The 16,106-nt window shown below is 34.8% G+C and overlaps 1 protein-coding gene across 5 annotated transcripts in view; it reads left to right on the top strand.

The window, feature by feature from the left end:
- The window catches only part of LOC101898544 (uncharacterized), an 85,898-nt gene that overhangs the window by 43,028 nt on the left and 26,764 nt on the right, over positions 1–16,106 (top strand). For 4 of the 5 annotated variants that reach the window (XM_059128414.1, XM_059128413.1, XM_059128412.1 and 1 more), the window contains one exon: positions 14,191–14,296. The exons of the other annotated variant lie outside the window; for it this stretch is intronic. The gene's annotated coding sequence lies outside the window, so the exon portion shown is untranslated. The remainder of the gene's footprint in view (positions 1–14,190; positions 14,297–16,106) is intronic. 5 annotated transcript variants of the gene reach the window in all.

Below are 16,106 nucleotides of genomic sequence, written 5' to 3'. Positions count from 1 at the left end.
CATTGTTAATCATAATGGACGTTCTCTCCCCCTTTCTCTCACGATTGTAAGAAAATGAGAGCAAAATCAAACAACACTGACATACTATTTCGTGTATTAATGCAGCGCTGCTCAAGAAAAAATATATCTTCCAGTCAAATTTCTCTTTGCTTATTTAAATCAAGAACAAAACAGTGTTAAGTCATTATTTATACAAATATTTTTTATCCATTTGCTTTATAAATTATTTGGCAAACATGTATGTTTTAAAACAGTTAATTGGAATCGTAAAATATAAAGAAAAACAGAATTGTAATTTTCTCTTAAATTATCTCTTTTTTCGGCAAATTTTCTAAACGCGGTTTTGAGCAGGGCTAACTAAATATACTATTTCTCTCTTAAAATTTCTCTCATAACAACCTCCTAGACAAAAGACTTAAGACAAAAACCTTTCATTATAACACAGTGCAACTAAAATCATTTTTGTACCTTCAATCATATGGCTAGTGAAGGTATACAGAATAAGTTGAAAAAACTGCAACAAATTTTAGACGGCTGTCATTTCTAAGCCACTCGTTCGACAGCTGTTAAAATTATTCCAGTGACAGCTCATTATATTGTTTATAAGCGTACAAAAGCGTTTCGGTGAGAATTTTCCAGAAGAAAAGTTATTTGTGATGGAATTCAAGTGTGATAGAGTGATTTCTTTATATTTGGCTGGAAAACCCCAAGTGGCTATCGATAGAGCATTCCAGCATTTAAATGTAAATAAATCTTTTGTGTCTCGTACCATCGCTCGTTACTGTAGCCCGACATCAGGGAAGTGGACGGAAAAAAACAGCAACATCAGCAGAAATGGTTCGAAAAGTAAAGAAGCGAAAAATTACTCGTGAGCTGAACATATCGCAATATTCCATTTGGCAAATATTGAAAAATGAGCTCGGGGTAAAGCCATTGAAATGCCAAAAATTGCATGAACTTACACCGCAAGAGAAAGAAAATAGACTCAAAAGAGCTAAAGCGTTGCTTCGCTTGGCCGAAAGTGGTAAACTGCAGAATTTCGTTTTCTCCGATCAGAAACTATTCGTTATTCAGCTTGTCCAGTTTGTAAACAAACAAAATGATCGTGTTAATTGCCAAAGGGATCAGCTGAAAATATGCACGTTCTGTTAGCCACCAGAACTCAAGCGCCGGCCTTGGTGATAGTGTGGGCCGCCATAACAGCCGATGGTCGCTCTCCGCTCGTTTTAATCGACCATGGCATCAGAATAAATGCCGAATATTATCGCCAAAATATTCTGGAGGGTGTACTAAAGCCTTGGGCACGCAAACATTTTCGCCGCAGACCTTGGACATTTAACAGAACTCAGCACCATCGCATGAAAAATAAGCTCGGGGTAAAGCCATTGAAATTCCAAAAATTGCAAGAACTTAAACCGCAAGAGAAAGAAAATAGACTCAAAAGAGCTAAAGCGTTGCTTCGCTTGGCCGAAAGTGGTGAACTGACGAATTTGGTTTTCTCCGATGAGAAAACATTCGTTGTCCAGCTTGTCCAGTTTGTAAACAAACAAAATGATCGTGTTTACTTGCCAAAGAGATCAGCTGAAAATGTGCACCTTCTGTTGGCCACCAGAACTCAAGCGCCGGCTATGGTGATGGTGTGGGCCGCCATAACAGCCGATGGTCGCTCCGCTCGTTTTAATCGACCGTGGCATCAGAATAAATGCCGAATATTATCGCCAAAATATTCAGGAGGGTGTACTAAAGCCTTGGGCACGCAAACATTTTCGCCGCAGATCTTGGACATTCCAACATAACTCAGCACCATCGCACTCAGCACGCGCCACCCAAGAATGGTTACAAAATGAGATTCCTCGCTCGTTCATTTCCATCGCACAATGACCACCAAAATCTCGGATACCAATCCGTTGGACTATTGTGTGTGGAGTATTTTGGAAAGCAAGGTTGACACTAAAAAATGCAAAAGTGTCGATTACCTCAAGCAAGCGCTTCGCCGGGAATGGGCCAAAATACCGCAGAGCATCATTTGGGCAGCGTGTGATGGTTTCATTGGCCGTTTGAAAGCCATATTTCGTGCCAAAGGTTACCAATTCGAAAAAATCTAAACTTATTCTAAAATTTAATGCTATTTCCGATATTTTTCGCTTTTATTCAATAAAATTAAAAAACAAAATGTAAAAATTATGGCATTTGACTTTGTTGCAGTTTTTTTATCTCACCCTGTATATCTAGATTGAATGACTTTTAAGAAATATGTATGCGAAATTTATTTGCAAGTTATGTACATTTATGGCTCTTAATTTTATGTGTTTTTATTCTGAAATAAAATCTCCCATAATACCTAATTTTTTGGTGAAAGTGTCAAAGGAAAAATAGTTCGAAATCAAATTTTATTATAAGACTCTGAATAAATAAGGAGGGTAAACTTAATATGTACCATAAAAAAATATCATCAATTTTGGTGTATAACCTGGTGTATAATTTTTAATGACCTTTGTCCATCAACCCTACTAAGGGAGGAACTTTAGATGACCTCTATCGAAGCTTATCAGAGATGTTTCACTATTTTTTTCCACCAAAGGCACATGGATAGGTTTTTTCTTCTAAAATTTCTTCAAATAAACGAATATGCTAATTATCTATTTTTCCAAATCTTATTAGAATAATATAGGGCAAAATAAAAAATCTTCCCCACATAAAACATACCTCATCCACTCTCTGGCTTTCTTTTGAAATGAGTGCAAGAGAGAGAACAAGAAAAGTAATTTATTATTCAAATGAAGTTTGTGTCTTAAGTCTTTTGTTTTTGTGATGTTATCAATTCAATTGTCATTTATTTGAATTTAAATATTATGAAAATTGAACGCTGGGATTTACAATTCAAAATTATTTAATTAAAAAATGGAAGACGTAGACACTTAATAGAAAGCATCATCCAAATATTCTGTTTCGTTGTAAAAAAATACAAATTGTTTAAATTCCCCTATCATAAATCTCCTAAAATTGAAAACAGTTTTTAAAGAGGAAGCAACAGGACCCTGACCCAAAAATTTTAAAATAATACTATTACACCCAAAACCAGTCGTTTTGAAATAAAAAGTAGCCTGAATATACCTATTGACGTTATTTGGCAAATCGAAGGTAATGCGTTAATAAATTCTACAAATCAGATAACGGTTTATTGGCAAAAACAAACAATTGAAAGCAAATAAATTACAATCAAAAAAGCTCTTGGGATGAGGCTCTTTGCGAAACGCAATTACCCCTCTCCGTATATATTTCCCCCACCCAGTCTTCCCATATCCAACAACCAATTAAGTACTTAATATGACATGTTATTATTAACACATTTTAAAATACACAACAACAAATGCAAACCCTATCTGATTATGAAATACATTAGGCGTTAAATTCATTATCGAAAAAACAAATACAAAGAAAGATAACAGCCACCAATTGCCCTGAAACCATTAAAACACATGATAAACCTACAGCCTTTGGTTATAGGTTAACCATAGCCCAAGTACAACAACAACGATGCCAAAATATTACAAACCAAAAAACAAACACATTTAAGCATTGAAAATACACAAAATATTGTGTTCCAATTCAAATATCTGAATAAAAAACAAAACATCAAGCTAACCACCAAAATTCGCATTAATTTTGATGGTGTCAAAGGCTTTGCATTAATTACAGGGTAGACCAGAAACTTGTTAACATCTTTGTTGTTATTGTTACAGTTTTGTTGTTATTCCATTCGAATTGATTTCGAATTTGTAAAACAACATTCCATTTGTTTTGAGTCGATTTGTATACATATTTTTTATAGATTTCATCAGATTTGTTGTCGCATGAAATTAACTAAATATTTTAGATTTTGAAAACAGATATTTGTTATAGATATCGTTTTTAGAGAATTGTATATCCAAATCTGTGTGGATGGCCATCTAATTAACCCAAAAATATTCTATAGTAACAATCCAGAAATGGTTTTGAATGAATCTATTATCAGCAACGTTGTTCAGTATTTCAAACGGTTCGGTGTGACAAAAGAATTTGCGATGTTGTTTTGTTTTTGGGGTGACCTTCTCACATTGAGCACTGTGACACCAGATGACGGAAGTGACAAACGTGAAATATTTGTGATGAGACTTTCACAGAAAATTAATCATTTTAAACGGCTTTAAATAAAAGGAAAATAGAGCATAAAATTTCAGATACAGATATAAGTACATTAGGGGAAAAATATTCCGATATCAATATTTTTTATTATAACAACAACATCAACAGCCTGTAAATAAATTCATAAAGTTGGGCGGGACCGACTTTATGTTACCCCACATTACTTTGCATATTTACAGTTATAATTTAAAGTCCAAAAGACTAAATTTGCCAAGGCATTTGTGTCTTTTCAATTCGGGCTTTGGGGCGCAATTAACTTGAAATTAGATAAAGATATATATGGGAGCTATGTTCAAATCTGAACCAATTTCCATAAAATTTGCAAAGGTATTTCTGAGCTGTATTTGATATAATTCAACAAATATCGTTGTTACGGAGTGCATATTACGGCTGTGGGGAAGGAAATATAACAAATCGGATGAACAGTATATATGGGAGCTATAGCTATATCTGAACCAATTTTTACCAAATTTAACAAACTTGCTTTTAGGCTCAATTTGGTCGTAAGTACCAAATTTCAACACATTTGGCCTAATAAATCACATTTGGTGCATAATAAAATACAAATCGGACGAAGATATATATGGGAGCTATATCCAAATCTGAATCGATATCGATAAAATTTAGCAAAGCTATTTCTGAGCACCGATTATTTCCAATTTCAATAGGGTTCGTCCCTGGGTCAAACAAATGATTTGTGCAAAATTCCATCTCATTCGGGCAATAAATGCTACATATGTATGTACTTTGTTTACCAAAATACATAGATAGATGGAAGGACGGACATGCATAAATCGACTCAGAATATGATTCTATGCAGATCATCAAAAGGAACTATGGGTCTATCTCGTTTCCTTTTGCCTGTTAGAAACAAATGCACATAGACATAATGCCCTCACCACCTTGTGTTGTAAAGTATAAAACTAAATAAGACCATCGAAACTTCCTGGTATTGCTGATGGATATAAAACGAGACACCGAATCGATGGTAACTCCGAAAAAAATCATTGAAATTAGAACCGTTCTTTTAAAATGAGCGGAAGATAGAGAGAGAGTCCTATAGAGAAAAAGACTTAATTATATCTAAACAAGGTTTGTGTCTTAAATCTTTTGTTTTTGAATACAAAGTTTTGCTAACAGTGAAAAACAGAAGTTCGAAACGGCAAATATCCATAAATTTTCCCAAAATACAGGGTGAGATAAAAAAAACTGCAACCATCTCCAGGCTGCTGTCATTTCTACGCCACACGTCCGACAGCTGTTAAAATTGTTCCAATGGCAGCTCATTATGTATATTGTTTACAAGCGTATAAAAGCATTTTGGTGAGAATTTTCCAAAAAAAAATATGTGATGGGATTCAAGCCTGATAGTACATTTCTTTATATTTGGCTGGAAAGTCACAAGTGGCTATCATTAGAGCATTCCAGCATTTAAATGTGAATAAATCTTCTGTGTCTCGTACCATCGCTCGTTACCGTGATACTGGTAACGTATCCCGACATCAAGGAATTGGACGAAAGAAAACAGCAACATCTGCAGAAATGGTTCGAAAAGTAAAGAAGCGACTTGATCGAAACCGGCATAGCAGTGGCCTCAAAATGGCTCGTGAGCTGAACATATCGCAATATTCCATTCGGCAAATATTGAAAAATGAGTTCGGGGTAAAGCCTTTGAAATTCCAAAAAGTGAAGAACTTACACCGCAACAGAAAGAAAACAGACTCAAAAGAGCTAATGAGTTACTTCGCTTGGCCGAAAGTGGTGAACTGCCGAATTCGATTCTCTCCGATGAGAAAACATACGTTGTCCAGCAGTTTGTAAACAAACAAAATGATCGTGTTTACTTGCCAAAGAGGTCATATGAAAATGTGCACCTTCGGTTGGCCACCGGTACTCAAGCGCCGGCCATGGTGATGGTGTGGGCCGCCATAACAGCCGATGGTCGCTGTCCGCTCATTATTAATCGAACGTGGCATCAGAATAAATGCCGAATATTATCGCAAACAAATATTCTGGAGGGTGTATTAAAGCCTTGGCCACGCAAACATTTTGACCGCAGACCTTGGACATTCCAACAGGACTCAGCACAATCGCACTCAGCACGCGCCAACCATGTATGGTTATAAAATGCGGTTCCTCCCTTTATTTCCAGCGCAAAATGGTCACCAAAATCTCGGGATACCAATCCGTTGGACTATTGTGTTTGCAGTATATTGGAAGGCAAGGTTGGCACTAAAAAAAACCAAAGTGTCTATCACCTCGCCAGGAATGGGCTAAAATACAGCAAAGCAACATTTGGGCAGCGTGTGACGTTTTCATTGGCCGTTTGAAGGCCATAATTCGTGCCAAAGGTGACCAATTCGAACAAATCTAAACTAAATCTAAAATTTAAAAAAAATGTAAAAATTATGGCGTTTGACTTTGTTGCAGTTTTTTATCTCACCCTGTTTATTTAATTACATTACATATTTCACACATCCCATTATTTCTACTAACACAAGATCTGCTGTGAAGATGGAATGCATCGATCCACTCCTTCTGGTACCACCTCCACAAAGGATAAACCGATCCGATTCCATTCAGACTTGGTACATCTCAATATTTCCCTCAACACAAGATCTTTTATAAATATGGTAGAGATCGGACCACTCCTTCTGGTAACTCACAATCTGGTACCTGACAAAAACAATATTAAATGGAATTAAAAACATAATAATTAAAAGTAGTTTTCACTTGTTTCGAAGATCTTTTACTTCTTATTTTTAGATGCGTGTTATTAGATGACCCAAAGACCCTAAAAATGTTTGACATTAATTTAACCCATACAAATGATAAACTGTAAACATATCAAATTGATGTCAAAACTAACATCGGTAGCTGTATCCATAACACCTCCACATACCATTGTCAGACCATGTCTTTTAAGTTTCTAAACAAAAAACCTAAAAACAATGAAACACTAAATGCGTTCGAAAACAAATTAATTAGCGCTGATTGTTTTTGAATTATCCCATAATTCCATAAAAATGTTTATGGCATTCACATAATTTTTTTCACAAATAATGATTATTTCGTTGAATCTTTTATTCGACCTTTTCTTTGGGAAAGACGTTTAAAAAAGCCCCGACTGGTTTGACCTAACAAATTTAAGATTTATGGTTGGTTTCATAGAAATTGGAGTTCATGAGTTTTGGAAGAGAAATTATATTCGCAATGAAATAAACTTAAATGAAAGACAATACAAATTGAAAGAAATTATTTTTTTATTATTACATCATAACGTTTTTTAGGGGGAAATCGGTAATCGTGATTGTCGACATTGCCAAATATCTTGAATGCAATTATTGACAAGTTTGTGTACTAGTGTCTAATGATAATAAAACAAGTTAAAAAGTATCAGGCGGTATTGCCGACAGATGTGTACCCTCAGCCAATGTTCGATTATTTAAATATATTTTGACTTCTGTTATGATTATTCAAATTGTTGCCCCTTTATGGAGTAAGTTCCCAAGGAATGGGCCAATATTGACCATTTCTGGTTTCTCTCTTCACTTTACATGAGATATGTGATAATCTCAGGATTCGCAAGTTTTGACTGATAAAAGTACTGAAAATGGTGATCATTTGTGGGTGAGGTACCAGAAGGGGTTCGCAGATATATATCATCTTCCCAACAGATCTTGTGTTAGGAAAAATATTTGGATTTGTGAAATTTGAAGAGAGTTGGATGATTTTTTATCGTTTTATGAGCGTTTTGCTTTTCAAAATTTTGAACCCTTTGTGGGGGGAAGTACTAGATAAAGTGCGTCGATGATTTCCCTGCAAATCTTGTTTTGGTAGAAGTAATGGGATGTGTGAAATATGAAGAGAACCTGAGGCATTTTCGGATTTTGTAATCGTTTTGGTTATATAAAACCTTGACCCTTTGTGGGGGATGTACCAGAAGAAATGGTCCGATCTCTCCCATCTTTATAACATATCTTCTGTTGATGGAAATATTGAGATGTGCCAAGTCTGAATGGAATTCATGGGTATTCAAAATTTTGACCCTCCGTTGGGTAAGTACAAAAGGAAATGGACCTTATATGGCATCTTCACAACAGAGCACGTGTTAGTAGAAATAATAAGGGTGTGTGAAATATGAAGAGAACCTGATGGTTAATTAGGATTTTATAATCATTTTGGCTTATTTCGGATTTTATAAACGTTTTGGTTATTCAAAACGTTGGGAGATGTACCAGAAGGACCGGTCTGATCTCTTCCATCTTTTTGACAGATCTAGTCTAGATGGAAATATTGAGATGTACCAAGTCTGGAAAGTAATCGGATCTTAATTTCGTTTTTTATGAGCTTCATGAATATTCAAAATGTTGACCCTTTGTGGGGTAGGTACCAGAAGGAGTGGACCAATATATTCCATTTTCCAACCAGACCTTGGGTTAATAAAACTATTGTGATGTGTGTAATTTGAAGATAATCGGACACTTACATCCCAATTTATAAGAGTTACAATTATTCAAAATTTAGGCCCTTGGACCGGACCGATATTGTGAATTTTCGCACCTGAGCTAGCACTAATGCAAACATTATGATTTGCAGAGTAGGAGCAAAATTGGATTATCCTTTCACTTTTTTTGCAGTTAAATATATATATATATATTTTTTTTAAATAGGGAGATACCAGAAGGAGTGCGCAGATATTATTTGACAATAATATGACGATGTACCAAATTTCGATCACATCGGATACTCCCTTCGAGAGTTATCGTGCGCGCCATCCAGTCAGCCAGACAGACGGACGAACATCGCTAGATCGACTCCACATGTCCTGAAAAGGATTTGGTCCAAAAAGACCTAGAGTCTAAAACCAGCTATGGTCAGCCTCAAACGAAAAAGTATAAACAAAGCACACGTATTCTCTCTCGATTTTCAATTGTCATGTCTTGTTAGGACAATAGAGTATCTTACCACTACTAATGCATAAGTATTGAGCTAGACTGATATATACCCACTGTAGCCATATGGCTGAGGGGTATATCATATCTTTTGAAATCAAAATCTCTTCATAAAAAATTGGGAGCGAAATTAGCCAAAGTAATTGTTACAAGGTACCGAGAAAACACATTATCTTTCACTTTACCAGTATATTGAAAAAATGGGTTATTTCTTAAAAATATTAGGAGATAGAAGAACATATTTCACATATTACCAAAGGAAGGGTTGTAAAGTCGATAATAAACGTCTATACAAAAAATGGCAACATATTTTGGAGTTTTGCCATTGTCCTTTGTAAATGGTCATATGGTGAGAGCAAGGTGTTCTAATAAGGTGACACGGCGCAGTTGATCTTTATGTTTGCTGTCAAAACAAATTGTTTCTATTAAAAATAAATAATAAATATTTTAGTTTTGATAGACATATAGTTTTAAACCCTAAAAATTTAAAGTTAATCGATTCCTCGCTTAAATACTTTTGACAGCAAGATCAGTCCGAATTTGCGGCCTGAGTGACCTTATTAAATAGGCCTCTGCTGAGAGGATATTTCACTACCTTTAACTAACTTTTTCCATATCCCCTTGAAAATGATAAGATAAAGCCCATACCAACCTAGTTAATTTGCAATTCTCCCTCTAGGTAGCTACCTAGGAAATACTTAGAGATGTCTTGTCCATGACTCACCTGCCACAAAGATGACATAAAAATACCTTCTTCGGACAGACACACACGCACACACAAAATTACATTGTTAATAAAAATTCGATTTTAATATTCGCGCTTGTTTTTCTGTAAACAATGCCTACCATCAGCACCACGCTTGCCAGTTGTTGTTTCTGTTGTAGCGGAGGGCATGTCGGCTGGTTGTTTGCCATAAAATGCCGCGCCTGCGTTGCGTTTTATTTTTTCGATTTGTGATTTGAGTGTGATTGTGTTGGGTTTTATGGTGGCTTCTTCCCATTTTATAATGAGCTTATGGTTTATTTGATTATCTATTTATTTATGGATTTTCGCAATTATTTGTCTATTACAGTGGAACCTTTTAGGAGACAAAAAAAAACTCAGAAGAAAAAATATATTAAAATAAATTCAATAAATAAATAAAAATTTGATAGATAAATAATCAATCAAGGGGTCAATAAATAAATAAAATGTCAAAATGAGCTCGGGGTAATGCCATTTAAATTCCAAAAAGTGCAAAAAGTTACACCGCAACAGAAAGAAATTAGACTCAAAAGAGCTAAAGAGTTGCGTCGCTTGGCCGAAAGTGGTGAACTGCCGAATTTACTTTTCTCCGATGAGAAAACATTCGTTGTCCAGCAGTTTGTAAACAAACAAAATGATCCTGTTTACTTGCCAAGGGAGTCGGCTGCCACCAGAACTCAAGCACCGGCCATGGTAATGGTGTGGGCCGCCCTAGCAGCCGATGGTTGCTTTCCGTTCGTTATAATCTGCCGTAGCATCAGAATAGATGCCGAATATTATCGCGAAAATATTCTGAAGGATGTATTAAAGCCTTGGGCACTCAAACATTTCAGCCGCCACCCAGGAATGGTTAAAAAAATAGGTTCCTCGCTTCATTTCCAGCGCACAATGACCACCAAAATCTCCGGATAAAAGTCCATTGGACTATTGTGTCTGGAGTACTTTGAAAAGCAAGGTTCGCAATAAAAATTCCAAAGTGTCGATCTCCTCAAGCAAGCGTTTCGCCGGAAATTGGCCAAAATACTGCAGAGCAGCATTCGGGCAGCGTTTGATGGTTTCATTGGCCGTTTGAAGACCATAATTCATGCCAGAGGTGACCAATTCGAACAAATCTAAACTTATTCTAAAATTTGATGCTATTTCCGACATTTTTTGCTTTCATTCAATAAAATTTAAAAAACCAACAAAGAAAGTCTTAAAGTCGGGCAGGGCCGGCTTTATGATACCCTACACCACTTTGCCAATTTAGTAGAGCTCCGCATAACAATTAAAAGTTTTTATGGGAGAATTCAATCATACACGCTATGATTATAATTATAACTTAAATTTCAAAGGAATAAAAAGACAGAAGCATTCGTATCTTTTAAATTCGGACTTTTATTTCCCATTTGGTGCACAATTAATTTGAAATCGGATAAAGATATATATGGGAGCTATATCCAAACCGGAACCGATCTCGATAAAATTTGGCAAAGATATTTCTGAGCTGTATTTGATATATTTCCCCAAATATTGTTGTTACAGAGTGCATATTACGGCTGCGGAGGACACAAATAACAAATCGGATGAACAATATATATGGGAGCTATAGCTATATCTGAACCGATTTCGATTAAATTTGGCACACTTAAAAAATTTGGCATACTTATTTTCAGGCCTAATTTGGTTGTATGCGCAAAATTCCATACTATTCGGGCTGATATTACACGTTTGGTGCACAATAAAAGGCAAATCGGACGAAGATATATATGGGAGCTATATCTAAATTTTGACCGAATATCTCCATTTTTAATAGATTTCGTCCTTAGGTCAAACAAATGACTTGTGCAAAATTTCATCTGGATAGGGCAATAAATGCGAACTGTACTTTGTTTACAAAAATACATGGACAGACGGACATGCATAAATCGACTCAGAATGTGATTCTATGCAGATCGTCAAAAGTAACTATTGGTCTATCTCGTTTCCTTTTGCCTGTTACAAACATATACACAAAGACACAATACCCTGACCACCTTGTGGTGTAGGGTATAAAAATGTGAAATTTATGGCGTTTGACTTTGTTGCGGTTTTTTTATCTCAACCTGTATTAAATAAAAGTATATATTTAATTATTAAAATATATATATATATATTTTATAAAAAATATAATAATGAAGCAACTGCCCAAGTAAATGTACCCAATCTGAATAATTAGTGTGGTTATATACTCTCTATCTCCCTCTGTCCTCTTTCTAAGCATTTATATTTGCCTAAGAAAGGTCCCACTGTACATTGTTTTGTTTTCGTTATTTTACTATTTCTTTCGAAGTAATAATTCGATTTGTTCATATCTCCCTCCACTTCAAGCTATTGGGGTCTGATTCACCCGTTTATGAATTTATTTTGAATGGCTAGATGGATGGATAGGTAAATAAATGGATAGATGGCTGGTGTAAATTAATTCCACTTTAGCAAATTTACGAAATTTTCGGTTGGTTGCGGTTGATTTCCCCCTATCGCATATTTTGGCACTACTGCTGTTGTTTGAATAGTTTGTTACGATTTATAATTTTCATGATTTATTTGCCGACGCACCCATAAAAAAGGCAAAACGATTAAGAAATTATTATTTTATTTATTTATTTGAAGAAATTTGTTTTGTTTTACCTATGTTTTCTTAAGACAGTTTATTAACTGAATACCATTTCTTGGGGCGTTTTTTTTTTGGCGGGTGGACTGCATGTAATTTATTTAAGAAATTCATGGAATGGAAGTTAAATGGGTTAATGTGGCCATAATTCATTAATTAGCCGCTAAGCGTCAGGTAATTAGGTCTGTGTGGTATAAGTAAGTAATTGAGAGTGTACGAGTAATGTTAAAAAATGGTGAGAGGGGTGGTAATTTTTTACGGAATTACAAATCCGTTGGAATTTTTGTGTTTATTTTGAATGCATAAATTTACATAATGCCAATAATATTGCAAGATTGGGGAAAAGACAAGTGACCTTGAAATAGCATTGCTTGAATAGCTTCGAGATATGAATATTCACTTTTGACTTTCTTAAACATTTTCTTCTTAAGCGAATGTTATTCAATAAATTGACCCTGCACCATAGTATGGAGGGTATATTAAGTTTGTCATTTCATTTGTAACACCCTGAAATATACATTTTAGACCCCACAATATATATATATTTTCTTGATTAGCATAAAATTCTATGTCGATTTAGTTCCCGTTCGTCTATCCGTCTGTGAAAATCACTCTATCTTCCGAACGAAATGATGTAGGTTGATAACATTTTACTCAAATGTATATTATGTCTGCAGAACTTTTGGTATTGAAAATGGGTCATGTAGGTCCTCGTTTTGGTATAGCCCCATGTAATGGTACCTCCCTATTTTCGGTATTTTGGTGATTGTAGCTACATTATTCACCAGAAACGTTTCAAATTTGGTATTTGAAGAAAATTATCTGTACAGGTCCAAGTCTTCGTACCGATATTCGGTTCTTTGTTGATTTTAGCGACATTATTCACAGGAATTGTTTCAAATTTGATATTTGAACTTCGTAATGAATATTACAGCCAATGACAGAAAATTGTCTGTGCAGATCCACGTCTTCGTATAGCCCTCATTTAACGTTACCTCCCAGTATTCGGTATTTTGATTATTTTAGCGACATTATTCACCGGAATTGTTTCAAATTTGGTATTTGTTTCAAATTTGGTATGGAAACTGCAGTTTATGCCAGAAAATAGTCTATTCACGTCCTGGTCTTCGTATAGGACCCATACATCAGCACCTCCCTATATTCGGTATTTTGACGATTTTGAGTTACAACATTCACCGAAATTGTTTGAAATTTCGTGTTTGCATTTATAATAGGTACTACAGTCTGTGACAGAAAATTGTCTATGCATGTCCAGGTCTTCGTATAGCCCTCACATAATGGTACCTCCCGATAATCGATATTTTGATGATTTTAACTACATCATTATCCGGATTTTTTTCATATTTCGTATTTGAAGATTGTAATGGCTTATGACAAAATGTTCAGCTTATGACCGAAGGTCAACGTCGTCGTAATATGACGGCTACATTCGGTATTTTTAAGATTTTAACAGAATTTTCGACAGATTTTATTTTAAAAAAAATGCCAAATTCGTTCCAAATGGTTGAGGGTATTCAAAGTTCGGCCCGGCCGCACATACAGCTTTTTTACTTGTTTTTTTTAATTCTTGGCCATAATTCTATATAGGTATTAATATCGTCTTATTTCCATAAAATATTATTAAATTAACGATTTTCCTTTTTTATTTACAGGTAATTATATTCAGTGAAAAATATGGACAGACTATTTCCAAAAAAGAATTTCATTTAAATTATATCCACAATTAAGACGAAGTTCAGAAATATTTCATATACAGCCGTAAGTAATCCCACTCCAAAAATTTACGAAACTTTATAATTTTCAAAAGAATTTTTAATAATTAAAAAAAATATATCATTAAAAAATAATGGGTACCTATTAAACCCATTATTTGGTAATGGCATCAGCAATTACTTATGAAACAACCTACTAATCTCTTGGAGAGTTAGTTACTAAACTGAAAATTTATAACTGGTGTTATCTCTAGTGACTGAACATAGTATGTATAGGTTAACGTTTTATTATAGCACACATATAACAGTATCTTCCGATTTTTATACCTCTCATAATAACTTTAAACCTAACAAAATATATGTATTCTTGATCAGCGTCAAATTCTAAGACGATTTAGCCCTGTCCGTCTCTTGTAATCACAATAGAGTCAAAACGACTAAAGATAGAAAGCTAAATTTTGATGAAGATTGACGATCGATGGAATTGTCTAAAATTCTACACAAAGAGGGCTTTTTCAATGGAATTGTCTAGAAATCCATCCTAGAAATTCTTTCTAAGCACTTTACCACCTGAAAGGTCCACCATATCGTATAGCCCACATACAACGGTATCCCCGATATTTGATATTTTGACAATTTTAGGGACATTATTCACCGAAGTTGTTTTAAATTTCCTATTTAGAACACGTAATAAATACTACAGCCTATGTCAAAAAATTACGTATGCCGGCCTACGTCTTCGTATAGCCTCCATATAACGGTACCTCCCAATATTCGGTATTTTGATGATTTTAGCGACATTATTAACCGGAGTTGTTTCAAATTTCGTATTAAGAGTGCGTAATGGGAACTACAGCCTATGAAAAAAAAATTGCGTTTGCAGAACCACGTCTTTGCATAGGCGCCATATATCAGTACCTCCCTATATTCGGTATTTTGACCATTTCGGTACAATATTCACCGAAATTGTTTGAAATTTCGTATTTTAAGTCTGTGGCAGAAAATTGTCTATGCAGGTCCAGGTCTTCGTAAAGCCCCTCTCTATATTCGGAATTTTAATAAATTTGGATGCATAATTTAGAGAATTTCAAGTTTCGGATTTGAATATTTTAGTGGCTTATGACAAAAGTTGCCTATGTAGGCCCACGTGTTCGTATGGAATATTGAATATTGTAATGTCTTATGACAAAAGTTGCCTATGCAGGCCCACGTGTTCATATAGAACTCAATATAACCGCTATATTCGGTATTTTTAAGATTTTAACAAAATTTTTACAGATTTTATTTTTATTTATTTATTTATTTATTTATTTTTTTTTTTTTTTGAAAATTTCCAAATTCGTTCAAATGGTGGAGGGTATTCAAAGTTCGGCCCGGCCGAACTTAGTGCTTTTTTAATTGTTTAAATATAATCCTTCTCGAAGTCGCATCATGTCCTTTAAATTTGATGGAAACCGATTAAGAGTTGAATATGCCTTCCATATATTGGTACCCTGCGATTCCAAATTATATCTGCTCTAAAGCCATAACATGCATTAACTAAAGGTTCATAGATGTTACGATCTGCATCACATAAATGCCCAATATAAACGTTTATTTGTTATGGGTAGTTCTACTAAATATGCCTAGTGGTTTAGGGTAGCATATCGTATCGTTTTATTAGGTTTTTAATTTTTTTTGCCGATGCAGGAGTTGAAGAGATGTGGTAGGTACTTACATGTCCTTGTTTAAATAAGGGGTAAGGATGCTGCACAAAATTTACTTAATAAACCCATTAATTGGTAGAGTGATTTTAGTTGGGTTTGAATGTAAAGTGAAATATAATCTGAAAATACCGGAAATTGTCGCAGGTCTCT

The sequence above is a fragment of the Musca domestica genome, unplaced genomic scaffold (genome assembly GCF_030504385.1).
Source record: "Musca domestica strain aabys unplaced genomic scaffold, Musca_domestica.polishedcontigs.V.1.1 50, whole genome shotgun sequence".
In the NCBI taxonomy this organism is placed as follows: Eukaryota; Metazoa; Arthropoda; class Insecta; order Diptera; family Muscidae; genus Musca; species Musca domestica.
Note: the sequence above shows the minus strand (reverse complement) of the source record. Positions and strands in the feature narration are given on the sequence as shown.